The sequence below is a fragment of the Patagioenas fasciata genome, chromosome 5, assembly GCF_037038585.1.
Source record: "Patagioenas fasciata isolate bPatFas1 chromosome 5, bPatFas1.hap1, whole genome shotgun sequence".
In the NCBI taxonomy this organism is placed as follows: domain Eukaryota; kingdom Metazoa; phylum Chordata; class Aves; order Columbiformes; family Columbidae; genus Patagioenas; species Patagioenas fasciata.
Window position 1 is genome coordinate 25,373,560 of NC_092524.1, and position 27,803 is coordinate 25,401,362.

General features: G+C 36.3%; 1 protein-coding gene across 9 annotated transcripts in view; it reads right to left on the reverse strand.

Annotated features, from left to right (window-relative positions):
* The window catches only part of LRRC4C (leucine rich repeat containing 4C), a 572,608-nt gene that overhangs the window by 223,415 nt on the left and 321,390 nt on the right, over positions 1–27,803 (reverse strand). The window contains exon 4 of one of the 9 annotated variants that reach the window (XR_011739327.1): positions 24,400–27,268. The exons of the other annotated variants lie outside the window; for them this stretch is intronic. The gene's annotated coding sequence lies outside the window, so the exon portion shown is untranslated. Of the gene's footprint in view, positions 1–24,399; positions 27,269–27,803 lie in introns of those variants that run through there. 9 annotated transcript variants of the gene reach the window in all.

Below are 27,803 nucleotides of genomic sequence, written 5' to 3' on the forward strand. Positions count from 1 at the left end.
ATGCAATATGCTTTGATCAGGTTATAGTACCTGCTCTCTCAAACATAGTTTAGGCATGATACCATCCTGATGAGCAAACCAATACTTGATTGATGAACAAACAACCCATTTTGTTTCACACGTCCAAGCTGCTTTAAGACGTGTAGTTTCTTTTAATTATTTAAATATTTAACTATCTAATGAAGATCAGTACCTGCACTACTTAGCCTTTGATTTCCAACAGAATGTTTTGCTGATTGTGTCAGGTATTGGGTACATTAGAGGAGCTTCAGAAGCATCTTAGGACAGATTACTTGAAAGAGAAAACGGACGGACAAGAATCATTGGTCTCCCTCTAAAAACATTTTAAAAGCCAATACATACCGAACTGACACATCATGCAGTTTGAAGAACAGCATTATTACCTCCTCTACAATACTTTCAATTTCAGAAGAAATCATACCCTGGCATTTAGTGATACTGAAAACCACCAAGCCATTCTTCCAAATTTAGTATTGAACATAAAACAAAATAAAACTACCTTCGTTGTACCAAATTAACAAGAACCACAATCACAATCTCACCAGTAAGAGTCTTATCTTTTTGTAACGGTAAGACTTCTCAAAATATTCAGAATATGAAAGCATTATAAACAGTTTTGAGATGTACTTGTCTGACCAAGTGGAGATGGCAGCTGCGTGCCAGCCAGAACAACTGCAGGACAACTGAGGAATTTTGTGGTTTTCCATCATTTTAGGAAGATAGATACCTTTAGCATATGTCTTACCACTGATACTATACCAGAAATATGTACCACAGATGAATTTTAAATCCAAGTCTGTTTTTCTAGCACCAAAAAAATTGTGGTTGACAGTCATTTTGATGGTCAACAACTACAACAGCAATAAGCAAGAGCAATGTCTTTATTCTTTCAGGCTATACTATACTGTCTATTAGAAACCCAGTACTGGGAACAAAGAGGTCTCAACTACATTAAGAGTGATGTATTGTACTTCCAATAGAAAGAAAGCACAAGATAAGTCATGTCTACAGAACACCCAAAGGTCTTATCATGAGAATTACTCTGACAAGAGCGGGAAAATCACATCAAGGCCTTTCACCAACCAGTGACTACACTTTCAAGAACTCTTCCCCAAAAATTCATAATGCTTCTACCAGGAAGACAAGTAAGCAAAATGTTGGTATTTCTATAACCCATAAGATTTTTGTTTCCGTTATCCACTTTCCAGATCAGGATTTGGCACTAGCTAACACAGATCTTGAATATATTACAGTAGTGTTGATGGTGATGGTACTCTTTCAATAACTAGATCCAGGAACTACTTGCTGATGACATTCTCCAATCCTGTATAAGGACTGGCTAACCAACTTAGATATACTTGTGCAAGAACAGCAACTTGTGAAAATGGTATTTTGTCCTTGCAGTTCTTATGTCTGGCTTGACCTGTCTTCACAGTAAAGCATTTCCTAAGGCAGTCATACTCTAACACACAGAGAACAGATTCAACACAGAAAGCAGCCAAAAGCATGACAGTAAGTAATAATATATCTTTAGTCCATACTTGTCCCTTTCGTTAGCACCTGCAATTTGTCTCCTGTTGGTGACTTAGTGGTCACAAAAAAACTACATGAAAATTCTGTTCCACAGAACGAGTCACTATTTTTAACGAAATTGATATTTTAAAAGACTACTTCCAAGTCAGCTATCAGTTTTTGTTTGCAACACAGTTTCCAAAGTTAGAATGCGTTCTGAGTCCTGTTTTGTTTTCAGTCAAATTCTAAGCTTGCAGATAGAACCCCACTTAATTTCTGTGGCTACTGTAAGAACTGAAACTTGAGAGGCTTTTCCTACCCTTTCTTTTCTGCTTATATATTGTGCAAGAGAGAACATCATTTAAATGTGAAAAATTGTTTCATAATATCCTAAGGAGGCCCTAGAAAGATGCCTGTTTTTTAAACATTTCCCCCCCGCCTCCTTACTCTTAATTTGACCATCAGGTCCCAAAGTATAATGAGCTAGCTGTCAAATATAGTAGTTCTCCTATCATTCCTCATCATGTGTCTGCATCCAGGACACAGCAAAGATTAGCTCCTCCCTAAGTGATGAAGACACAGGAGCCAAGTGCGATTAAAGTGTAAGCAGGGTACGGGCCCCTCAGAAAGGAAGCATATCCAGAGATCACAGTCAGGTTCAACCGAAAGTGTATGTCAACAGACAAGTTCAGAGAAATAATGCAGGATCAAATGAAGACAGGAAACCAATCTGCAGGTCAGGAGCAGTTAAGTGTAATCAGGATGAGGATATTGTCCAGAGACTGCTGAAAGGTTTGAGAGAGACAAGGCAGAGACAAGGCAGGAAGTTAGTCCATGGGTTAGGCCCAGACCAATAGGATCCATGTCTCAACACAGATATGGACAAGAAAGCCAGCTAGCAAACAACACTTGCACTACTCAAAGACTGAATGCTCAGGTCTGAGCTTAAATAGAGGCCTTGGGCCTATGGTAGGGATGTGTATGGAGGCCCCAGGTGAGGCTGGGCAGGGCCATTAAGGTTGTTAGTGCAGTCAAGGCCTTGACATGGATGTTCTTGGCCACCTGCTCATGATTTGGAGATAACCTAATGATCTGCAGTAATGACACAGATATTCTGCTAATGCAAGAGATACTCCAGTCTAGGCAACCCTCACTGGGAGAATTTCTCCGGAGTTTTTCGAAACAGCAGTGAAGATATAGATGCTCTTATCTTTACCCTGCATAGAACAATGCAATCAAGGCAATATTCAACTAAATCAAAAAGCAAGGTGTTTTAGAAAAGCTTTTTTCTTTTAAGTTTAAAACATAAAGCACCTAGACTCTGTAGTTCTAGCTGTGTTAGGATAGCACAGAAAACAGGAGTTTAGTAGAATTCAGATATGCATTAGACTTAATGGATTCAATGAGAACATGTGAAATAGAACAATTTCTAAGAGATAGAAATCCTCAAGCTCCAAGCCATACATCAACTAGGAGACGAGAGAAGCTAAAAAGTTCATTCCATTATGATCTACTTTTCACAATACGCATGATCAGAAATGAGCACTTGATCACAGGTTTGATCCAGTGTGAAATCTTGCTTTTACTTATTTGCTTTTATAATGGCTTTAAATATAAGCTATCAAATTCTGACCTAAACATGTACATATAGCTCTTTTGATTTTCAGCTTTAACCAGAAACTAGTTCATCTCATGCACCTACATACTTCATTGTTGTGCTGGTTTAACTGCAAATAAGTTAATTTTTCTTCATGCAGTTAGAATTTTTCCCCTTTGTAGCTAGCAGTCTGTTGTTTAAATTTACTACAAGAATAATGAGATAATGCTGTTTCTTCCCTGAGACAGAGTTAATATTTTCTTCTGGTAGCTTTTTAGTGTTTGGGATTTGGTATGAAAAGAATGTAAGGACTCACTGATAACTTGGTTGTTGTCAGGAAAACTAAGGACTTTTTTGGCTGTCCAGCTACAGGTGCAAAGTGGTAGGAGAGGGCTATATGCAGGACAGCACCTAGACTGACATCCAGACTGATCCATGAAATATTTCCTACTATTACCATCATGCTCCATATATAACTGGAGTTGGCTTTTGAAGCTAGTTAGTTCTATTCAGATTTTGCAGTTTGTTAGTTTGGTTAGTTCCATTCAGGAGTTTCATTCCATTGGGAGTTCAGTGTTAGTTCGGCCTATTGCTGTACTGTCATTTTGCAGGTGGCCTTTGGGCCTTTCTGCCTTTTACCATTTTACTCTCACCATGGGATTGTCTGTTTAGGACCAGGATGCTCTCCTGTCCAGGACTGGCTGTTTGGTACAGACAGAGTTCATGAGAAATTGCATCAAGTATCACTTATATTCTATTTGTATTTATATTATTATTATAATTATAATCAATAGTATATTATGATTGTGATCATGATTATGATTATGATTTTGGTTTATTAAACTGTTTTTATCTCAATCAATTAGTTTCTTCCCTTTTAGTTCTCTCCCCTACTTGGGGGGTGAAGTAGGTGGACTGAGCAAGTGGCTATCATGGTCTTGATTACTAGCTGGTGTTAAAGTTTGTCCAGAAGAGGAGCTTTGCCTTTTTATTAACCTTTATTTGGCATGTAGGAGGTTTGGGTTGGTGCTTCTTCTTCCTCTTGTCTTTTCAGAGAAACCAAAGAGTACTCTTCAGTTTGTAAAAGAAGCAAAATAATTTCAATATAAACTGTTCTCATACTGAAGAGCATTAATTATTCCTCTCTCATACTTACTATCATCATAAATATGGATGCTCTCCATATAGTGCATAAATATGTGTATATATATCTATATAGAGATCAACAGGTGATGATAGATAGATAGATAGATAGATAGATAGATAGATAGATAGATAGATAGATGTATAAGCCCTACAGTCTAGATGTCTGATTTGCTTGCTAGTCCAAGAGTTAGGAATTTCCCTTTGCAGATCTAGTGTTCAGCCTGTGTCTTATTTCCTCATTTGTGCAACAGCATTAATAACACCTTTCTAATTCGCAGTATAATGGATATGTTAAAGATTGTGAGGGACACAGGTATTAGAGAAATTAAGGCAGATGATAAATCAATATTAGATTAGGATTCAGCAAACCACATGTAGACTCCCAACAGTCAACTTTCAACAACTATCTTACTCTCCCCTCTCCACTTACAAAAACAGAAAGCTTTTAATTTTCAGCAAGGGGGTTCAGAAGCTATCAGATGCCTGGATTGGGCTGCAAAATGCCATAACAAAGTGGTCTTGATCCTGTGTTGACTTCAGCAAAAGTCTACATGGTTGGACTTTTAATCAGCTCTTTGACTCATTTCACAATACAGACCCTTGCAGAAATATACCTCATACTTTCCTGGGACACCTCCCATAAACTGTTGTAACAGATAATTCTGAAGAACTGTCATTAGATTTCATTTATGTTTCCATACTTTGAGTTAACCTTTCTCAGAGATGGCCTCTTAAGAAACAAGTCTGTGCTTTTGCAACACATTTGCACAAAGCAACCCTTAATGGTCTCCCAGCCTCCTCACTAAACTGACAGTCATATTTGCATAAGGAGAGAAGCAGAAAGTGCAAGGAGACAGATGGGTGAATATTTATCAATGTTTATAAGGCTGGGGAAAAAAATTTGAAATTCCTAAACCCCACTTCACAAACAACCTTTTCTTATTTACATTATCATGTAATGCTAGGAGACAGAATGTACTAAATGTATAAGGAGCTACAGGCTTTACGTTAAGTATTTCTTGATAGATAAGCACAAAGAGACATACAGCTAAGAGTAATCCAGTTCAGCTCCTCCAGACAATGGCAATGGGCAAAAGTAATTCCTGACATGGTAGAAAACCTAGAAAATGATGCTATTTAATGTTATTTAATCTTGCTGTTAGAAAGAGATCCCAACCAAAACTCATCAAAAAATAGAATTGTAATGTTATTACTGGAATTCAAATTGGAATAATGATTAGATATTGCAAATGTAGCAATGAATAGTGAAGGCTAGGACGTCAATGTAAAGTCTTAATGTCCATGATTTCTGAAATGCAAACCACATGTCATATATTATATTTATGGCAAATGGTAACTGTTGCTGCCAGATTAAGCACAGCAGAGTGCAACAGCTGTGATGTTCAATGTAGTCCATACATTATCTCAGAACACAGCTGCTTCAAGATCAGGTACAAGCAAATATTACATCTACTTTAGTTCTGAAAACTAGAGTATGTCCCCTCATAACATCACTAGCATCTTTTTGCATACATAGTTCTAGGCATGTGGCTGCATTTCCTCTACCAAACTAGTACATGTGCTGAATGACTATGTTAAATATGTTCATATACAGTAACTACTGTGCTAGTACATGTGCTAGATGCACACTTTTTTTTTTTTTCCCTGATATTACTGCATTACATTACAGTTTTTGGTAAGCTTTTATTAAATACCCATTTATCATACTTCAGTATGAAATGGGCAGCTTTTGCATGATTTGAAGGCGATGGCAGTATAATAAGCATAATAAGACAGATGAAAGAACAGCCTTGAAATGAGAGTGTATTTTTCACTATTTTCTGGCTTCAGTTCCTTTTTAGGTTGGAAGGATAGGACCCAAAACTGTATAACCGCACCAAAAAAAGTTTTGTCACTGATAAACAATAGAATGCTATTTTATTCACACCCAGTAGTAACTCAATGGACCTCTTCATACGTAGGTCAGTAAAATCTAAAGTTCTATTAATTTTGCTGTGAATTCATTCATAGTGTGCCTGGTAATGAATCTGAAAAGTGAAGAAAAATATACTAACAGCTGTAGAAACATTTGCAGATCATTTTTCAATTATAATTTTTCAAATATGAACAAAAATACCTTCTGTTAATTAGCATACACTTATGTAGCATCTTTCTTATAGAGAGATCCTGAAGTATTATATATGAATCAGTTCATAAACAGAAGAAAGGCAGCCACAACTAGGACAAAGCACACAAGATCATTAAGGAGCCACACCACTTCCACTGGGCAAATCTGCCATTGTTTATAATAAGGGTAAGATTGAACTACAAAAAGAAAAAAAGAAAAAAAAAAAGAGCTTACACGGTATTTTAGTTGGGTCAATCCTTAACCTCAGGGAATTTGATAGAGTTTGCTTAAAGGCACAGTAACCATTTTAAAAAAAATTGGAATTCTAGATTTTATCTGTGTGTTATGATTACTGCTTTTGACAAAAAATTGAAGGACAAATGATTTTAGAAATATCTTCTTAAATAACTTTCTTTCCTTCTCATTATAACTATCACTTTTTTATTATACTAAAATTGTAACCTCTCTTGAAAAATAGGGAATTGTTTTATCTTGCAAGAATGTATAGAGAAATAAAAATTATATTTGTGTGTGTGTGTCTGCATGTATTCATGCCTGGCTCATACTCAGATTCAAGTATTAAAAAGATACAACAGGAAAAAAATAACTTAGACATTAATTCTGCTGTTGAAGCACAATAGATTTCCTGAAATCTCAGGAAAGTTTTTATTGAAGTGAAAAATTTTATCAGGCTTTATCCACCATTTTAGTCAATTAGGCAGAGCTCCTAGACAACTGCATGGCTTCCCATTCTAGTGCAACAGCATCTCTGCCCCACACACCTGGGAAAACATGGAGAACTGGCTACCCAGAACTGTGCACTGAGGAAACATGGTACTGAGAAAACTCACAAAAACGTTTGGCTGTGATTTCTTGAAAGTTCATTAACCTGAAAGTGATTTCATGAAACTGTTTCAGTTTCAGTCTGCACAGGTTCCCAAACTCAAAATAATGACAGAAGTCTAAATGATGAACCAGTAAATGTCACTAGTTTAAACACTCAGCTTTTCCTGAGTTCTAGGCCCCTGGATGCTGATTCGCAGTATAAAATTTCAGATAGAAATGATAGCTTAAGAAAAGAGAAATAGCATTTGTAAACATTTTCTAACAGCAAACATCTTTAACCTTTAAAACACATAGGACTTTTAATCATCCAGAAAAAATACTAATTTCTTAGGTGCTATTTCTTGCCTTAGATTCCCTACTGACCTTTAGCTCTCTACAGTATTGTGGTAGCCATCTGTAAGACTCGGTCTGAAGATTTGCCTGACCATGGCCATCAGGAAGTGAGAGAACTGAGGTCCTGACAGAAAGAATCACGGACAATGACTTGGAGAGAAGCCCGAGGAGAAGCATTGTGTTGCACTGGTTTCTCTGATTCAGGTGGGGGGGTGCTGCTTACAATGGCTGCTGTATGGACTTCACCTGCTGCTTCAGCCAAACCAGCCCTGCCTCCTAAAAGGGATTGTTTATAAGAGTCTCTTCAACCCAGGGACAATAACTGCCATCCAGAAGATATGTTCTCACCTGCAGCCTCAGTCACACCTGTCCCTCATCTGCTCCCTCAAACAATGGCCAATGAAAAGGAGCATGCCCAGAAGCTTGCCAAGGGTCCTGAGGTCACCCAATGGACCAGAGAAAGACCCCTGAATGCAGGCCACATAAGTGCTGGCAAAAAGAAGTGTGGATCTTTCAAGTCTGTGCAGTTTAAGCCTGGGTTGTGAAATCAAGGCAGAGACTGGCTTCAAACAATGAGAGCAAGGGGTGGTGAAGAAGCATAAGAGATGACTCCTGAATGGACACTGTCAAGATCTTTCCACCAGAGGATCCCAAACCATGACGGAGGACCAGCAAGACTCTACGGGACTGGAGACCAAAGGGACACCTCTGAAGCTCACCTAGTGGTAAACTCAATCTTCATTTCCAATCTTTTTCTTCTTATTACCCTTTTTCTTTTTTTTTTTTTTCCTTTTTCCTTTCCCTTCTTCTTACTCTCTCACTATCGTGTGCTGCTTTACGGGCAAATTAATAAAGTAACACTGTTTGATTGAATCATAACCCCTTGGCTTTTTGGTTGCCCTAATTTTGAGCTCTGAGATCAAGGTAAACAAACCATCATGAATTTCAAGCCCCTCAGATAACAGCTGAGTCAGGTAGCCCCCTACCCAGAAGATGAGCTAGTTGGTGCTATTAATATAATGGAATCAAATATCACTCACTCCAGGACCACCAACAGAGTCAGGTTTTCATGTGAACTGTGTCTTCTAATAATGTGAGAAGATGGAGGTTTTACATAGTCAGCAGATAACCTCGAGAGAAGAGTGGAGGTGGTAAAGCAAAAGAGTTTAGAAATAGGAGTAAATTACAAACTGCCATTCATTCACTGGAGTACAAATGCAGCTGATCTAGTATCAGGAAGATTATCAGGTGCTTATTTGTCTCAAATGTTATAAATCACACATAAAATGAGTTTGTGTGTGTGTCTCAGAAGACACTGCAGCCACATTGTTCATCTAGCTGCTGTAGCACCTGTGAGTATAAATCACAGGATGCTCAGTAAGGCTGAGATTTGAAATTGAGCTGGAACAGTTCAGAAAAGAACAATCTAGTCTGCTCTGAGTTATATTAATCTGCATGAGTAGAATGGGGGAAAAGGAGGGAGGGGGGCTAAAAAAGGATTAAGAATGAAAATAAAGTCAAGACAGAGTGTTACACAGTTTAACCCCAAAATGACCAAATTCGGGGTTAATCCAAACCACAGAGAGGAGCTGCTTTTCTCTCTACAATCCCTGAGAATAAACTTAGCAAAGGACTTTTTAAACAGTAGTGTTACATCCTCTATAATAACTGAATCTGTGTGCTTATTTTAAGCCTTCATTCAAATTGCTCATTAAATGGTTAACAGAGAAGCGGGAGAATGTGAGCTCATCATTTGATGAGATAGTTTGGAGTGAGAATTCTTGGATGGTGTTTCACCATTTATCATGAGTACTGGAAAATCACGTAAGTAAATTTATAAAATAGGATACAACACATAAAATTTGGAAGCATCCAGAATTATCTTACAACCATGCATAGTTTAAGAATCATGTCTGATATCTCTCAGATACATTTGTTATACAAATACAGGTAAAGTAAAAAAATAAGATGGCATATTGCTATCAGGCTTTTGAAGCCAGCTTTATTATCAGCTGGAAAATATTAGTCCTCAGCTGAAAGCTGCAACAATAAAACAAATAGTTATTTTCTATCAAATTCCCTGAGAGATGCTGAGCCTGCAGATTCCGGTATTGGCATAACTTGGGGGTGGCTTTTAGAACAGATTGCACCATTTGCTTTCTCATTACAGACACAATATAAAGAACCACTGTTGTCTAGAAAGGGCAGGAAATTTGGAGCCTTTAAGCATTCCACTTTGTTACAACCCAGAGGTGAATGCATATTGGAAGGTAAAATAGTAGATGTTGTATACACAGCCCTTAGGTACTCTCAATGAACAAAAGGTTCTATATGAAAGTAAGGGATTATTTTGCTTGTCTGAAATGAGCTAAGAAAGACAATGACTGATCCTATTTAGAAAATTAGTTGTGGACAATTGAGAGAGGCTTTGGATCATGCAAGTTCTAATGCTTCTGGTATTACATCCTTTTATGATCAAAGCACTGCTGTTTGATGACACATTTCTTCTAAATTACACCATTGATAACATGAATGAAGCAGGAGACCTAGTGATGTAAATGAACATTTTTAACTTTCAAAAATTAGCCTGATTAATATTAATTAGGACACAGAAAGTATCATAGCTAACACTAAAGAATCTGGAATAACATGATATTTAGTGGTTTTTTATTTGCTTGATTGTCAGGTAAAGATAGATTGGGAAAATATTTCTTTATTTATGCCCAGTTAATTTACGTTCTGGCAAATTTTTGTTACTCCTCCATTCCAAACATTAGCCTGCTGTGTAGCTAAATGTGATAGGTTAACATTAAAAGGAAAAGAGCAAACAAACAAAAAGATAAAATAACAAAGAAATATGTAAATAGTCTGAATTGTGAAATTATTTGTAGAGGACGGATTTAAATGTGATATTCAGACAGATATGCACAACTGGTGATCTTCCTAAAACTAAGCTAAACTGGGGAATTATTATGAAACACAGATCTTGTGAAGCAAAATGATGTAAAAATGTTATCAAAGACTTTGCCACTGTATTTTTCCCTTGCCAGTGCCTTCTCCACAACAGATCTCTTTTCAGGCCAGTGAAGAATTAATATTGTAGAAACTTCCTCCAGCAGTTTGTAAGCCCACATTTACTGAGAAACCAATCCTACACTGGAAAAATAAGAGCTTTTTTTATAAAACTATTTCTCAGTGAGTTCCGTAAATCTTCACTAAGGTGGTTTGGCCATCCCTGTGACACAGAGCAAGACAAAATTCCATAACTAATAATGTGCCACAGAAGGATGACTGAAGAAATCAAAGATGATTGTAATATCATACATACTCTATGTAAGAATAAAAGCAAGGAATTCCTTAAATACTATTTCCAGATCATCCTAGAAAATAGGCCTATAATCCCCAGTACAGGGAAAGAAGTAAAAACACCCCACCACAATTTAAAAAAAGAACAGAACAAAATGACAGCCATACTAACATACTAACTTGAACAGAGAAGATTGAATTTCCTTCTGATCTGAAGGACAGAATTTTAAACCTAAAAAAATATGAGTAGGATAGACCAACGAACCAGTTAGGAGAATTTAATTCCAGTGAAACTTGCTATCATATTTTCTCCCCTTGGGTTTTAGTTCTAGTGATTTAAAAGGTAAATTCTGCAACTGCAGAAGAGGAAGAAGGGGAGAGGAAAAAAACAAACAAACAGAAACCTCCCTGGCCTCAGCAAATTACCAGGAAAGCTTTGAAGTTTAAAACTAACATGAACAAAAGTGTGACTTAGAAGCTGCCAAGACTTCTTTGGATATCCTTTAGATATACTAGAACATCAGATATAAATATGTTCATACTCCTTATGCCATAAATTCTCAGACATATTTATAACCACTTTTGTAGTTTTAAGGTGAAGCTTGAAATAAGCCTTCTTAGATTCTTTGACTCTACTAAGAAATCATTTCAGAACCTCACTTCACATCTTACTGCAGACTTCCTTGAAATCTACTCTCAATTTATGTCCAGTTAATAATAATTTATATGGTTTTAATCTTATCCTTTAATAGAAGTATTTTCCCCCTCTGGTACATTTATAGAACATCATTTCACCTCCTCTCAATTTCAGCTGGACTACAATAGACAGGCCATGTCTTCTCGTGTTCTATGAACTGTGCTATAGCTCTCCTTATTCTGAGCATGTTCCAAAATGAATTCATCCTTCTTAGAATAGTATCCAAAACATCACACTACATATTACTTATTAAACAATGACATTAATATTCTTCTAAGGCTGCTAATAATTATCACTTAATACCTTTTAGAACCATTTTTGTTATTTCTCTGTCAGGGCATAGTCATTATCTAACTGACCAATACGTTCAGATTTCCTCTTTCTTGCACTGCCTCTTACTGGTGAATCCTCAGGTTTTACCTAAGTTCCTAGTAGAGGTCCCTTCATGCTAGACTTTACTGCTGGATTCCAATCTAGAACAATTATTCACAATAAGATCATCATTCACAATAAGATCAACAGTTTTCACTGTTGAATGATACAATTAATATCTTTTGAATACAACCTTGTCTAGGAAACCATTTATCTTAATTTAAAATCTATTAAGTCACATTTTTGCCCCCAGCTCTGAATCAGGAAAAAAATGCAACTTTTATGTTATTGCCACTATTTATCTGTCCTTTAACAAGTCATGACCTCATTCTTACTAGGACTACTTGTGCAGCCATATATACATATTTACATATACTTACATATATTTAAAAAGTGCTACCACATCAACAAATAAAATCATTACAATTTGAAGGTGGAGCATAGCATCTGCTTAGCAACTTCCCATTAAACTTAAACAGAGTGCTTCCAAATGTGATTTTAAAACAGAGGTTACAGGTGAGGAAAACATGCTTTCTAGCCTTAAAATGGATTAGAAATTCAAACAGTCTAAACATTATAAAATAGATATTTTTTTATGTTGCTGTGTAAGCAATGTCTTTTTTGTCCTTTGAAGTATTTTGGGGATTTTTAGAAAGTCATCAAAATATTCTGTATCATTTACCAAACATTAGATCAGCCACTAATTAGAAATGCCAATAAGAATTTTCATAACATTTCCAATTAAAATGAATGCAGTATATCTATGGAAAATACTGGAAAAAAGTAAAATGCCAAAAGCAACAGTTCCTTTAGAAAGTGTTATTGGGATTAATGACCTTTATCAGTGGAAAAAATCCTTTCAAAAGCAATCAGCTCTACAAACTGTTGAACAGAAATGCATTTAGGACAACTATGAACTAAAGAATCAGTCTGAGTACACAGGAAAGTTACAAGCTACATTATTTTGACACAGATCATGTCTCTTCATGGACAAAACAACTCAATGTGCTTAATCCAGCAGATAAGAAACAGGGACTGGTTACTCTTCAGTCTGGCAGATTCCAAACAAGGACTGCATTCCTATAAGAGTTACTGAATTGTCACTGTTAGGAAATTCTTAATTCTGTTGTACACATGCATAAGAACCAAATTTCCACAATTGTTAATATGCAAGATGTGAAAAAACACAATTATTTTGTACCAGACTGCCAGTGCACCTCACATGCTCTCCTTACAAATCACGTTTGTAACACATAATTTTTATTAGTCTCGAGTCTTACCAAATGGGGTATAATATTTGAATCAGAGTGCGACACTGAACATGTGCCAAGGAAGGCAGCAAAATAATTACTTTATCATTTCAGCAGTTCAGCCTTCTGTTATGATTGCATTGGTACCTTTCCTATTGTATAAGTGAGTTTAATTCGCAGCAGTGTTATACAGAAGGTGTGCTACACAAACCTTGAATTTTAATGCATAACATTCTGGATCATTTTCCACACAGTATATGGAAATTAGTGAAGTTCATGAGCTTGGCTGCCTCTATATCTGAAAATGCCACAGATCTACATGAACAGTTAAGCTGTTGTGAAAATAAATTATCATCATGTGTGGACGTAAGACATTCCTAGTGACTTCAGGTATAGATGTTTGAATCTGCAGCAAACTTTCACCTTTTTTTCTCTTTACATGATGCTCAAGAGAAGAAATACAGCATAAATACAAACGCAAGATTCTTTCATCTTCCCTTATTTGATTCACCGTATTTCAAGATACTAATCAGTGGAATATCAAGTCTTGTAGACAGTGTTGTAACTCTGACTTGCATTTGTGAGTCTCTGTATGACCTGTTTTAGCTTTGCCTTCTCTTCTTATGGAGGCTAGAAGGCCTGTAGGGCTAAGGGAAAATTAGCACTTCAAAAGTTGTAATACAATTACGTGGTGGTAATCACTCTCATTTTACAATCTACATACTCCATCCCTCTGCCCCCATCACATTCTTATTTATTATATCTATTAGACTGTCTCATCTTCTCTACCGTAGTTATCAGCTATGTTACAAGATAGATATGATACTCCTATGAGGCAGAAAATACCATGACACTTAAAATACATACAGGACCAAACTTTCTACCCTAGTTCAGATCATCCTAAAATTAACAGGAGTTATTAACAGGACAGTTGATGTAATAATATAATTTTCAAAACAATAGAAAGCTACGGAAAACTAAATCTTCTAGGCTTCTGTAATTAAATTATTGCACTGCATCCTAGATGAACAACTTTCCTATTGTTTCAGTCTCTAGTTGCCCTGTCAAGGCAGTCCCTCTGCCTACACCAGATAGTTCTGCTATGCACATTCCTTTCGAGCTGCCATACCAGAAGTTTTGCAAAACATTTTATCTCCACAGTTTTCAATGGGCTGCAGCATTTAGGAAATCGATCTTGACAGTAGGTTACATCAAAGCATCACTGGTATCTCAGACTACAGTTATATCTCCAAAAACGGAAGATCAGTGAACTAGCTTGTTTCATCACTCTTAGTTCCCAAGACTAGTAAACCCCAAAACCACAACTACGTGTATAGCAGAAGTACCTCCCTCCTGTAATTCTCTTCATCCAAAACAAAACTGATTCCTGAAAGACGAATCAGCTTACACAGCAGATAGCGGTTGTGATACCTGAGCTGCCTTATGGCCTGTTAAGATGCAGTCTGACGTCTTATCATTTAGGAAGAACATCTTTAAGTGTTTCATCAGCAACAGAAAAAAATTGGTTTTCTTGTTGTTGTTTGGGGTTTTTTCTTCTTCTACATGGAAGAACTAGCATTTTAACAAAAGAAGCCAGAAGGAAAAGGACAGTACTGAGATATGTGTATATGTCTATATTTAAAGAAAGCAAATGATAGCTTATCAGCTTGGATATGCCTCACTTCATCTGATCATTGCTAGATGTGAGCAATGAAAACAGAGTTAATGTTCCATAGTGAAAGCAGAAGTGACAGTAATGCCCAGGAATGGATTTTTACACAAATAACTCACTGGAAAAGCTCAAATGTCAAGTGTAACAGAAGCTAACATTACTTCAGGCTTTTGACTTTTGCCCTGTACTTTCTTTTTTTTCTATCCGTATAAACATACACAGTAACACAATTTACAATCTGGTTTTAGCATAGCACTTCACTTTTAGTGATAATCCGTATAGTGAATCAGCAGGATCCCCAATGTGTGTGAAAACTCCTTGAAATTGGAGAAAATATTTGTTATTCTCTCACCTTCATGGGCAGCGTGTGCCTTGAGGATGGACAGATCATATCACTGGCAAAATTCAATTGGACCTGACATTTGTTAATGCTACTTGCCTGAACTAGAAAGGGAGTAAGTTCCAGAATAGTTTCTTAGCCTTTGCCTACTCCCTACTGAAAACGAATTGGTATTTAAAGCTTTACTGGAATCCTGCAGCAAAGATCTTACTTGGTTTCACCAAACATTTCATAGGCATTACCCAGGCCCTCCCATCTACCTTAATGCATTGTGTTTCTTTGTTAGATGCATCAACATATTTTAAAAAACTTGAAATTGTAAACAACAAGGTGGATCGTAATGCAGAAAATATATCTGGAAGCAGACATTTTTTCAGAATGAAACTAGGAGAAAGAAAACAAAAAAAAAAAAAAAGAGAAAAAAACAAAACAAAAAACAAAACAAACAAACAAAAAACCCACAGTATTGTCCATAAGCTGAATTATATCTGAGTACCACACATAACTGTGTGACTGTGGCTAGGTCAATGGGTTTGCAGATTGCAAGATAAAGCAGAATTTCAACCTTTTTTTATAAATTCCTCTGACCTATTAGAAATCATGGGCCTGATTTTCAGAGGTACTGAGCCTGTCTCTTTCATTTACTTTACCTGGAGACGTGTATGCTCTGTCAGTTCTCCTGGAAATCAAAACCCAGTAACTTTACATGATGTTAATGGCCAGATTCTCAGCCTTCAAAGGAACTACATTGATTTATGACTATGTCTCTCATGCTGTGTTTCTGGCTACTACAGCCTCTCTGCTTGCACTAAAACAGTAAGAAGTAAGATAAATAAGATGGAGATAAGATAGATAAATTATATAAATTAAATAATAAGGAAAAAAATCATGTTATTTCCAAGCTCTGTCTTGATGCAAATCTTTATAAAGTTGGTGAAAAATAAAGGAAATTCTGGTTATTACTGTATTATAAAGGATCTTGTTCTGGCAAGGACTTCTTTGCAAAGTTCAAACTGTAAATGTGTAGCATGTGTAAATCATTCTTTCATTTTACAGATAAGAATTAAAATTAAAAGATGGCCTTCTGGCAGATTTCAGAATCTATGACTATGACATAACCATTAAGGTATTTGTTTATAATGGAAGATAATATATAAAACCACATTTCTTGAAAGATGACTATTACTTATCATCAGGGAAAGAAGAAAAAAAAAATCACAATTTTTGATAAATAAATTCTTATTTCTCTCTAAATTCTTTTACCTATCACAGCATCCCTGTGATACATGACACTAGCAGCATATTTCTGATTTCAGTTTGGTATGCACATTTATCTAAATGCCATCCATACACTTGAACCGTTGTTCCTCTAAGTATGAACAACTCCGAAGAGATCAAAGGTAGCTGCTTTCCTGGCTCCCGGATGTACGGAGTGAATAGAATTGGAAGCACCTCCCTTTCATTTTGCTTACTGCCACTGCACAACCTGAGTCTTTGGAAGGGATTGTTTGGTAGACTTCTAGAAGTGCTTCTAGTTGATATTATTTACTATTACTTTTATGTTTGTAAAGAGAGAGGAAATGCTGTTGACACTGACACTTTGAGGTCATGTAGGACTTGGGGTGCCTATCTGTAGGGAAATGAGATCGGGAGCCTCTGCCTTGTTCCACTCCAATCCTTGCCACTCGATACTCTGATGTTCATGGCACATGCTGGAAAATTCAGTGATGGTATTGGCTGGTCTCTATCACAGGACTGCTCCTGAAGCTAGCACTGCTTCCTTCTTCATTTGCCTTTAGTAGGCTGACATAGCCAACTCCTTGTGACTTTCTGGTTTCCAAATGCGGCCAGCCTGACTGGACACGAGCTGACTACATAACATTCAAATGATTTTTTACTGAACTCCTCAGTTCCTTGATCTAGACACACAGGCACACAGATTGGTAGTGAACAGAATCAGCTAAATCAGCTATATTGCATCACATAATTAATTACGCAAGTTCACAATATTGAAATACCAGATTTGCAAAGGTCACTACTCATGCAAATCTTTGTAACATTCAGCCAATTTACCTGAGAAGAAGGTTTTCCTGTCTTACAAAGCTTGATTTTACAGAGCAATTTTTGCATTTTGAGTTACAGAGGTTGTCAATAGCTTTACTTTTTTCCTATGAACACTTGTCTCAGAACAATATAGTGTGATGTGAAACAATGAAGATTGTCCTTTCAATATCTACAGAGGTTTTCTGGCATCCAATAATAAGGTGACATGTCTGAATGATTGCGAGAAACTATTAGGACACACAATTTTTATTAACTGTACTTTGACCTCAAACTGATAGTTTGGGAAATTCCCCACAGCATCACAAGGAACACTATTCTGTACACATGACCATCTACAAGTCATTCCTTCATTTGTAAGAATTTTAGAAACCCCCCCCAAATAAGGCGTTGAATTCTGAAGATATGAAGATTCAGTTGTGTAGGTTGGAATGCTTAATCCCAGTTCATATTTATTGTTCTTGCTTCTAGAAATGAGATAGGTGCAGACACAAAATCCTGTGAAGGCTATGAGAGGAAAAGCTGTTTCTCCTGAACTTCAGAACATGAGTGTGCTTGTGTATTAATGCAAGATTTGTTTTCTTTGGTCAAGCTTTCACTTATTCCACTAGATTGGTTCTGCACAGAAGAGCTGTGTGTGGCAATGGTACATGGAACTCCTTCGTACCACGAATGCTTTTAGACTGCGTATCCGTTTCACTGAATGAGAAAAGAGAGGATGTGGAGTTTTATGTTCTCCCTCACTTTATACTGTTTATTAACAGAATAAATCTCACTCTGTCAAGTCCGTACAACATTTTCCCCCTTAACTGTAAAGAAAGATGATACAGAATTAGAAGAATTCCATGTCTGATGAATCAATTCTGAATTCTCCATCTCTTCTCTACTAGACCTATTTCTTTCATTCATGAAAAGTGAGTGAGATCCCTCAGCTTGCAGAGAGGTACGTGCCTCAACTTGCTGACAGACACACTCTGTATTGCTTATCTCCTCTAGACATGGCTGCTGATTGTTACAGATTTTAGTTTCCAGTGATCAGTCTTCCCACTAGCTTCTAAAATGATCTTAAATTAGCATGAGTAATCAGTAGCTAGACATCAGAATATTTTACTTTTTCTCATGCATGTCCTATACCTATCATGCATTGTCAATATCCCTACATCAGTTATTTAACACCTAGCTTCTAGCCATGTCCAACATCTCTTCATTTTCCCATTTAATCTGACTCAATTCCCATACAGTGCCCGCTTATATTCAGAAGAATTTAAATTGGCTGAATCGACTCAACTAATTTCTATTGCATACCACCTATCCAATTTACCTCACACAGCCAAAAAATGACTCTCTATTTTAACTCCACAAAAACAAAACAAAACAAATCTGCAAGCACTAAAATATATTTTCAGTTCAGTTCTTTCAGTGTTCTATAAACAGGGGTTTTTCTAATATGCTATATGAAATTATAAAACTGTTTGTTAAAGGGTTTAACAATTTTGTTTCCACATTAAAGATTTTAGAACTGAATTCATCTCAGAAATTATTTAACACTTTTTAGGTCTGTAAAGCTAACAATTTTAACAACTTGAATCTACAGACTTGAGAAGATATCTATTCTCAGCACAGATATACATATAACCATGTGAGTCTCACCAGTTGGTCTTTAGTGCTGTTTCAGTTGATGATTCATTTGTTCTGTAGGTAGAAATAAGTATAGCTAATGAGATCACAGAAACCTTCTGACAGCTTTTATGTGAATACAATCCCTATATTAAGAGCAGTGTGTGGAGGAGTAAAGGGGGGGATGTTGTCACTTGTTATTTGAAATAAGTTTGATGGATCTCAGCAGAGTGCATAGCAGACTGATGTTCAGAAAAATCAGTGTCAACACTCAAACTAAAACTTGGACCGTTCTTGGTAATAGCAGCAAAAATTTGAGATTAAATGGGCACAGTAAGATCAGAACAGACCTGCATTTGCATTGACTAAACTTGGCCTGGATACATGAACTGACCTGCATTTATTTAAAAAAAAAAAAATATATATATATATATATATATATGTAGGAGCGGGAGGAACTCATGATTTTGGGGAAGTGGAATGGTCTTAAGAGCATACAGATGCAAAAGCTGACAGAAACTATTTCTTTCTTCCTCATGGTCATATCTGGTTGTTACGCTGAAAGGAGTACTAACATTAAAATACTATTTCACATGTACACAACCCCCTAGTAATTACACTCAGTTTTGTAGTCAGTCCTTATTTCCTTGTATCACTGAAGGCTAGAAGACTGAAGGCATTCTAATTCAATGAGAGGCCAGTTCCTCAAAGCACTGAAAAGACAATAAATAAAGAAAACTAACTTGGCTCCACCTGGAGAATTGTTGTAAGAGGCTTGCTGGTCTAATCTGCCTCAAGTGAAACTCTACTGGAAGTATGCTGCTTATTTAACAAAATGCCTTTGAACAATGAACGAACATGTCTCTGGTGAGATCTTATTCTTCATTTTCCCTACTTCTTCCAGTTAAGATCAAGCTGACTGTGCATTACCCAGCCTCAAAAGCCTCAAAGAATTCAGTGAAACAAGCTATGAGTAGTCAAACAATTACCTCCCTGCCCTGCCTCAGTTTCAAGCATTTCATGGATTAATGAGGCTAAGCAGCAGAGAATAAAGAATGCTACAAGGGTGCTCCTTGCAAATCAACAGACCTGGCTTGATTATGCGCAACCTGAAGATAGTGCTGCTAGTACGGGTTTTCCCCTAAACAAACAAACAAAAAGTCTACTGTTTTTTTGAGCTCTCTGTGAATCTGCCAACAAATATGTCATTTATTGTTATGTACCATGTGGTATCAAATCACACTTTGAAAAACATCAGAGCATTTATTCTGAGCCTAACAATTGTTCTTCTCCTTACAAAAAAAGATCAAATTTTAGCTTTTAGAAGTTAGTAAGCTCTAGGTACTGACATTTCCACAAATTATCATCTCCTAGTGTAAAAAAACCCCAATATTTTAAAGTGCAGAAGAACTAAAAAACAAAAAACACCCTATCTCAATCACAAGCAAATAGGAAAATGGAGAAAATGTTAACAAGACAGACTTATTTCTTCTAAATACTCATTTAGAATCAGTACCAAAAGAGGAATTATTTTCTTCATGGAAAGAGGAGTTTCACAAACTGCAGACTGCACCTGACCTGGGGAAGTGCCTGCACACCAAGAGTTGGACCAAGTCCAAACACTTTCTTCATAAATTAGATATAGTGTGAAGGACAGATTACAAGGAGAAAAAGGAGCTGGATGCTATATCATTAAATGTGAGTGCAGTGCTGTATTTGAAAAAGCTACAGTTAAATGATTCCTTCATTCTTCTTTTCCCCTTGCTATTTTGCTCTTTTATTATTTAGTTATATAAAGTATGCACTTTACTAGATCTGTAGCCTTGTATGATTGCTGGGATAATGTCACGAGTGATCTTCTCAGTCATACTGGCAGTATTCCAAAAAAGGTACTACTAAACATTATGGTTTCAAGTTCTTTATTTATTTTTACAATTCTGTTTACAAAGCTAAACTTCTTATGGCTCAAATCTGTAAGGCTACAAGCATCTGAGAATTTCTTGTTAATGCAACTGCTAAAGAACCATAGACTCATCCAATGGAATCAACTATTGCTAATACAGAATCCTAACCATACTGAGTTAGAAGTAGCTCTCATTTGCCATGGAATAGAGGGAACCAGATTAATAGTAATACTAAAGTATAGTACAGCATAGTATTTTGATAATAGCAGGACATGGAAAGCTATATTCTTGGGATTTCTCAAGTAATATGGTGACAGATTTTTTAGACATAAAAAGCATGGTGGATTAAAATTTTACATTTGGAAACAGCACAAGCAGATTAGTGACTAATAAAATATTTCTACAAAGTTAGAGTTTAGTATTTTTATGGACATGCAGACCTCACTAAATTTAATTCAGTAATTTGTTACTTTTTAAATTCAAGTTGTTGTTTTTATCTATCTACTAAAAAGACCTATAATTTTAATGTATGCTTATTCCCATAATGCTAAAATTCATCACAAAGCCTGGTCTGAATGAATGGGTGGGTTATACTGGAATATCAACAAATTATATAGACAGATTCTATTTGGAAAGGATTGACAAGCGTACCTATCATGGAATCATCAAATTCCCCAAATTAAGGCAGTCCACATAGTTTATATAAAATTAGAAATACAAAAAATCTCCATTAGTAACAACAAATCATAATACTGATACTAATTCTGATGACAGCCATGGTAACAAGTCGTTCCCATAGTGCAGGTGCAGATGAGAGCTGCATTGTGCTATTTTTTGACAAATACAGATGAAATGGATGACAAATGCTGAGGAACAAGAAAACAGAACCATGGAAGACAAAGAGCAAGAGGCTACTGATCTAGATAAGTGTTGATCTCAGTACACCAGCAGTTTACGCACGATGGAAAACTATTACAGGTACTGTAGAAAGAAAAGCTTTAAGGAGAGCTTTTAAAGAAGTTAGCTCTGAAGACATTTGTGAGGAACTCATTGCAAACATAAAGGTTGGTCTGGGAGGAAAAGAATCCCAAGAAGCAACCTCATGCTATCAAAAAAGGTATATTTTCAAAAGTAGTGAATTACAATTGGTATTTTCAAGCACAGACAAGCTGATGTATAACAGAGAGAGAGAATACAGTAACTGAATTGCAAATGAAGGTGAGTATGGCAAATCAAATAATCTGCCAGCATTGTTATCACATGCATTCTTCAAAAGACATTTTTCTGGAAATCTCTGCATACCACAACCATGAACAGAGACATTCTCATATTTCTGTATATAAATGCATGGGCTACACATCAATTAATATTTTCAAAATCAATTAGAATAAAGTTAATAATTATTAAGTTAATAGGTCAATAAGTGTTAGACTGGCAAAGATGGTAATTGAAAATATGTATTTGTTGTGTACAGGGTAGTTAATAGTCATGCTAACACCTGCTATACTTCCTTCTGGCTATGTGTCTTAACACTTAACCGGTTTCATCAACAACATGACTTTATTTCCATATACTACCTTCTGAGCATACTCCTAAAATCTAAGTGCATGCCAGTTATACTTAGAGATAACTTGTTCATAAAAACAATATTTGCCATATGAACATGCATCATTCAGAACCTGAAGTGATCACCACTACCATAAAACAAACAAACAGAATCACTTTTCAGAATCCTGTATATGAAATGAAAAGGATAAGCTAGAAGGAAAAAGACGAGCTTGTGGTTACTGGATAGTTTGATCAATCATTTGTTAACACAGAACATTTTTAAACATATGATCAATTAAAATACACATTTCCAGAAATACTTTTTATTTATCCATAGCAATATCCATATATGAAAATGTAGGAATTAAAGTCCTGAAATTCTTAGGGCATTAGCTTCTATTGACTTTACATTTGCGGGAAATCAAGAGTGCTGGAAATCAGGTCACTGGCTCAAAAGCATAGCCTCCCCAAAATAATATATCCTCCTAGAAGAAGCAACGATTGGCTCAAGCTAGGAAAAAATTCTTTCTGTACTTCACTCACAAACCCTTTTATTCTCTGATCCAAATGGAATCACTCTATACATTTAAACAAATATAAAAGCCTACTGACATTTTACTGACCCCATAGGCTCTAAAGAAATCCCAGAAGATTTCTTGGCATTTGCTATCACTTGTGACCTTTGTTGTCTAAGAAGGATTATTACACCTCCTTGTACTGTACATTTCCAAACAGTTTATCACCAGCCATATATCAGCCTTGCTCAGGGGGTTCTCATATACAGCTTGAACAATTCTTCACATACTTCCAGTGTTCACTGAAAATTATATACCATTTTTTTTTGTAGCAATTCCTAGTTTTCTTCCATTAAATGTAGAATTCTAACATGCAGTTAAACACACTCTAATTTATATAAAGTACAGACTTACTGGTATCATTAAGTTAAGAGTGCTTAATTTTCATTAAATCAGATATATTAAGCCAGATACATGAATGAAGACAGTAAAAGATAAAGACCTTCCTAGCCTTGCAACTAATCATTTGGTTACACACCATTTTGTGTGCTATTCCTATGGTAATGCACTTAATCATTAATATTTGATCTTCACTCCTCCCCTACACTTTGCTCATTAATTCATCTTCAGTTTACGCTTCTGTACAGCCTCATATACTCAATCCTATATCCTACAATTTTGCATAGTTGGAAGTATGAAGCTTTATGGGGAAGAAAAAAAGAAAAAAAGAAAAAAAGAAAAAAAGAAAAAAAAGATAAACAGAAATAAGAAAAAAAAAAGTAATCTATTTTAAGTGATCAAGGATTTAAACTGCTAAAAAATCCATATGCAGACAGATAAGATAAACAATCTCCATAAGACTATTTTGTTATTTTATGTGTTACATTCCAAGATGGGTCCTAGTATCATGTCTATTTTGAATAACATGGCTAACTCTATTGTTGTTTTTTCCAAAGTGTGGTGAGAGAGATGTAAATGAATCAGGTATTATTAAGAACTTTAAAAGTTCCTGACTTATATCAGTCTCTTTAGCAGCTTTAGCAGTACTGATCATTTTCCCAAGCAAAGTTATTTGTTTCCTGCCAAATGCAAACTTGAAAGCATTCTTTCATAATAACAGTGTCATATCCTTTCACAGGGAATTAAAACTGTAAGAGATTTTCAATGCAATGTTTGAACAGCAACAGAATCATGTAGCTTCATGTGGAAACTACCTGTGGTGGCAGCAAGAAAGGTGAAGAGATACAGTCACTTGAGTCATAAAGTTGTCTGCTTAGACAGCAAAGCAGTATAATCCACACCTTGAATCAGAAGCAGAGATGTCCATGAACTTCCCACACCTCAGGAAACTCACAGATATATGCTACATTTTTCAAAGAAACTGTGAGAAGTAAGAGAAATCGTTTTCATGTATTTCAACTGCAATTCTGCTTAAATTTCTTCTTTGAGCACATGTAAAAATAGAATCAGGGTTGTACAGAAAATAAGACAATGAAAAACATCAATGCTTACAAAATTTCTGTTCCTCTATTTTATTCCAAAGGAATTAATTTCAGTATTTATATGCCACCCTTTAATCCAACATATTTGTCATATTGAGAGACATTTCCATCATCTTTTAGACAATTCTTACAGCTACATCTTTAATTTAAAAGTGATACAAAGTTCAAATTGAAATATCCTGGAATGTTATCAGAATTCCTCTGCTTTCAGGTTTCATTACAGTTCAAATGTAGGCCAAGTTTTCTAAAGATTCTCAAACCACATTGAGAAACATAGATTCAGCAGCAAATGACATCTCTGAAAAGGAACAAACCCATGGGGAAAAGTTTAAACCATAAATCTATAATGTCTTGTGGACCCAGGTAAAATACTACAGTTTGGTAACACTTCTACTTGCTTGGATAAAGCACTTCAAAGTGTTACTAAGAAAGTGCAACTTGACAGCAGGTCATTTCCTTGAGGACTAATTCTGACCACTTCCATCCAGTTCTTCATCATACTGGAATAACAACTGTTCCTGTTGAATGTCATATAATGTCATACAAAAACTCCTTAATGCGAAAGAGTTTCAATTATTTTTAAATATATTTGCTCTAGCGCTTTTGCTTTTAACATTTGGATGTCCTTTGCTTTTTTTGCCTTCCTCCATTAGTCTCACAGTAATTAGTCTCTTACAGTTTCTAAGTCTGAGAAGTTACAGTCTTTACATCTCATTGGTCAGTTAGAAAACATTTTGCAGGAAGGACAGTTTTCCAAGAAGGTCAGGATGTATAGATTTATGATTGCAAGGCCACTATGTCAAAGATTTTTTAAACATCAGTCTTTACAGTAGAGTGCATTCATGATCAATCTGATCCCTCTGGGACATGTTAATCCTTAATCTACAATATTTTTTTCATTAATTTATTGCAGTGGATCTCAAGGACTATACTACCTGGTTTAAAAAGTCATTGTACAAAGCCATTCTTTTCAATTGATGTTTTGTGCGTAAAGCCTGCGGAAGCTGCAAGCATATCTCCTTTTCTCATACTGCATTGGTTCTCATCCTGCTCCTTGGGAAAAGCTCCAAGGAAATTTTACTGATGCATATGACAAAGGCTGAGAGGATACAGGTTCATCACATCCAATTCATTACCCAAGCTGTGTGTGAAATTTTGAAAATAAATGCTATTGAAATGTCACCTGTTGGTAGTTCATAACAAGCATTCTTCAGAACGCTTATCCTCTCTCAAAAAGGTTAGTTGTCCAGACTTTGAGATGAAATGCAAAATTTGACCCATAAGAGCAAAATACCTAAGACACATCAATTTTATTTTTTTTTTAGGTGATGGAAAAGAAAGATATAGCTCAGCATAAGGGCTTTCTGGGACATGTTTGAAAATGTTTGGTCCACTGCAAACAAATTTTAGGTGGGTGAACTCTTTCAGAAGGGAGCTACATTTTAGATGTCACTTCCTGTTCAAAAGATATGCAAATGTTCATGTTTAAGAATTTTTATTTCCTCAAGTTATACCAGCTGAAGAAGATACAGTTATTTTTTGTTGTTCACGCTTTTATGAAGGGATGCATTTAAAAGTCCTTAATGCTAAAGTAAGGGTAATGCGTCTGAACATTTTTTCATTAAAAACTGTCATAAACTCCAAATTTTGTTTCTATTACAACAAAACTAGTTAAACACTATGATATTATTTGAAGTTAAGGAATCCATGACAAAAATGGAAGCACCATAACAACTGTATTTATTGCATACTACTTCAAATGCTATAGTTTTGTCCAACTTATATCCAATATTAGATAACAAGGCTTTGTTGATCCAGAAAAACCTGCAAATCTACCAGTTGAGCTGAAGGAGAAAGCTTAACTGCTATAATACATTCCTGCATCATCATGAAAAGTTGTGACTGGATACCAGGAGCCCACCAAAGATATTTCATCAGTCCCCCTCCTCTACTGGACAGGAGACAGAAAATATAATGAAAGGCTTGCGGTTTGAAATAAGGAGAGGGAGATCACTGACCAATTACCATCATGGGCAAAACAGACTCAAGTTGCGGAAAATTATCTTAATTTATAGCAAAACAAATCAAAGTATGACAATGAGAAATAAAAACTAAATCTTAATATACCTTCCACCACTTCTCTCTGCTTCCTGGGCTCAGCTTTGCCCCTGATTTTCTCTACTTCCTTCCCCCTCCCAGTGGCGCAGGAAGATGGCAAATGGGGGTCGTAGTCAGTTAATCACACATTGTTACTGCCTCTTCATCCTCAGACAGAGCACTCATCACGCTTTTCCCCTTCTCCAGTGTGGGTTCCCACCCATGGGACATAGTCCTCCAAGTACATGTCCAACATAAGTCCTTCCCACAGGTTGCATTTCTTCAAAAACTGCTTGAGTGTGGGCTCCTCTCTCCATGGGGTCACAGGTCCTCCCAGGAGCCTGCTCCAGCACAGGCTTTCCACAGGATCACAGGCTCCTTTGGGTGCATCCACTTGCACTCATGTGGAGTCCTCCATGGACTGCAGGTGGATCTCTGCTCCACTCTGGACCTCCATAGGATGCAGGGGGACAGCCTACCTCACCATGGTCTTCACCATAGGATGCAGAGGAATCTCCAGCCTGGCACCAGGAGCACTTCCTCTCTTCCTTCTTCACTGACCTTGATGTCTGAACAGGTGTTTTTTCATGTATCCTCTCCCCTTTCTTCTCACTGCTGCTGGTGTTGCAGATTTCCAGCCCCCTCCCCTTTTTAAATATGTTAACACAGAGGTACTACCACTATCATACCTTGGCTCAGCCTTGGTCAGCAGTGGGTACATCCTGGAACTGGCTGGCACTCATTTTCTCTATTGGACATAAGTGAAGCTTCTAGCAGCTTCTCGCAGAAGTCACACCTGTAGCCCTGCCAATACCAAAACCTTGCAACGCAAACAAGCCTGGGAATTTTTCGTTTTATTCAGAAGATAATAGTATGGGTAGTTAGATGACACAAATAACATATTAGCCATTTCTGCTTCTTCAAGCAATGTAAAAACCATCTCTTTCAAGAAGACATTTATGGAATGTTATTGTTAACTCATACACAACAGTTCTCCTCTGCAGTATAAGAAAACAATGCTAAAATGCATTTTTAAAAGCATTTCTGTAAGTCTAAGACTGACAGTGGTACTATCAGACATTACAGACATAGAATTTGAGGAATTTTATATATTAGCTAAAAAAAAATCCCTTGGACTTTTCTGAATATTAATGAATAATACTTAAGGATTCCTAGATAACATAATCAAATTAAGAATAAAATGTCCTCTATTGCTTAGACTATGTTTAATGTAAAGTTACTGTGATTCTGTTGCATAATTTACAAACTCTGGTAGTGCACCCTGTCTGCTACAGGGATGCTTGAGTTGCTAATATCCCGACATACTATATTTAGAAGT